A 2,107-nucleotide genomic window follows, 5' to 3' on the forward strand; every position below is an offset into this window, starting at 1 on the left:
AGATGATCATACATTTGAGGTTGTGTGTGGGGATATTCCACCCTGTTCCATTGGTCTACAGTTCTGCTTTTGTTCCAGTACCATGCTGTTTTAATTGTTACCGCTTTGTAAAACTAGATCACTTTAATGTTTGCGCAGACATACGCATTTTTGACGGTTTCAGACATATTAAGCTTTTTTTGGTAGTCAATGGTGGCTTTCCTGATTCATTATAAGAAGTTAATCGTATGACAGTCCTGTCAAACCAGTCAGATTGCATTTATGCAGCCGTCATTTTTAGAATTGTTGGTAACTGGGCATATTTTCACCAAATAATCTTGCCTCTCTGTGTGACAAGGCCCAACTTGCTCATATTCACTTCAGTGACAGTACCTTTGGTGATAACACCCAATGCAGTATAGAATGGAGATGAGGGATTCTTCTTTACATCAAGTATCCGCAGGCAAAAAGTGGTTTTCAGGTCAGGGTGTGTTACACAGGCTTTTTTGAAACATAAACCCATTGACCTAATGAATCTTTATATTTAGGTAGTTTTTGTGTAAAGCTGTCCCCAGCAAAGCAGATTTTAATAACCTGCTTTTTTATAAAGCATATATTTCATGCTTTATTTCTCTTTCCTTTTAATACTTTTAAGTATAACTTTTAATAACTTTTAATACTCCTGTTTCTTCCTGGGCCCAAACTTTGGACACAGGACTTCCCATTTTTCTGCTTTGTATTTTCATTTGTTTAATTATATTGAAAGTACATTAGGTTGGGATTGTCTCTATCTAGCAGATACTCAGGCTCTGTCCTTGTGGATTTTCATCATTCTTTTGTTTGGGGTTTCTCTTTTCTTGCATGTTAATGGTGTTTTTCATTTATGTTTTCTCAGCATGGCACTGTTTAAGGTAGAGCTTAGCCCTTGGACCATTCATCTCTTTTGCTTTCTTTGAACTTTCATGAGCTCATCAACCTTCTTCCCTTTTCTTTTTCTCTCGTGGCAATCCAAATGATATCCATAGCACTTATGGTACAACTCAATATATTAATTTTGTGGCATGGTAACAGTTTCAGGGCTGCATGGTGCAGTCGCCTGGGTGTCAAGAAGCTCTGAATTCTTGGCTCTCATAGAACTGCCTTATTTTTTGCATTCTTTTGGCTTTTTGGGTCACACCTGGCGAGGTTCAGGGCTTGCTCCTGGCTCTGTACTCAGGAATTACTCCTGGCAGTGCTCAGGGGACTGTATAGGATGCTGGGAATCGAACCCAGGTCAGTCGCATGCAAGGCAAATGCCCAACCTCTGCACTATTGCTCAGGCATCCTACCTTATTTTTAAATCCTTATTGAGGCACTATTAATAATGGTTCCATGTAGATCTCATTCTAACATTACAACCCCTACCAGTGTTCCTACTTCCCCCATCAAGTTTTCAAAGGTCCCTTCTGTTCAAATTCTGTAAACTCACTTCCATGGTGGACCAACTCTCCAGTTCTGTAGTCTTTGGTCATGTATTGCTCACTTACTGTTTACCTCTAAATCCCACGTAAGAGAAACCATTCTGTATCTATCCCTTTTCTTCTGATCCACTTCACTCAGTATGATGCTCTCTAGTCCCATCTATTTTGCAGCAAACTGCATGATTTTTCCTTTTCTACTGCTGCATAGTATTCCATTGATACAATTTCTTGATCGAATGTTTCATAGTTGGGCTTTGGGCTTGTTTCCTTATCTTAGCTACTGCATTAATCATTGCAGAACATAAGCATATACATATAATTTTGAATGAATATTTTTGTATTTTGGGGGTAGATGCCAAGAAATGATATTGCTGGATCATATGGGAGTTCTAATCTTAATATTTTGAGAACTCTCCATATTGCTTTCATAGAAGTTGAACCTGATGACATTCCTACCAACAGTGAATGAGAGTTCTTATTTTATCACAACCCTGTCAACGTTGGCTATTTCCACACTCTAAAAAACATGTGTCATTCTCACTGGTGCAAGATTATTCCTTATTATGAATCTGCATTTCCTGAATTATAAATTATGAACACTCTTTTCATTTGCCTATTGGCCATTTGTATGTCTTCTTTGGGGGTAATGTCTGTTTATCTCCTGTTTA

The 2,107-nt window shown here is 38.2% G+C and overlaps 1 pseudogene; it reads right to left on the minus strand.

Moving 5' to 3' along the window:
• Positions 1–239: 239 nt before the first annotated feature.
• Positions 240–1,042, minus strand: LOC101549411 (ribosome biogenesis protein NSA2 homolog; annotated as a pseudogene).
• Between the last annotated feature and the right edge of the window lie 1,065 nt (positions 1,043–2,107).

The sequence above is a fragment of the Sorex araneus genome, chromosome 9 (assembly GCF_027595985.1).
Source record: "Sorex araneus isolate mSorAra2 chromosome 9, mSorAra2.pri, whole genome shotgun sequence".
Lineage (NCBI taxonomy): Eukaryota > Metazoa > Chordata > Mammalia > Eulipotyphla > Soricidae > Sorex > Sorex araneus.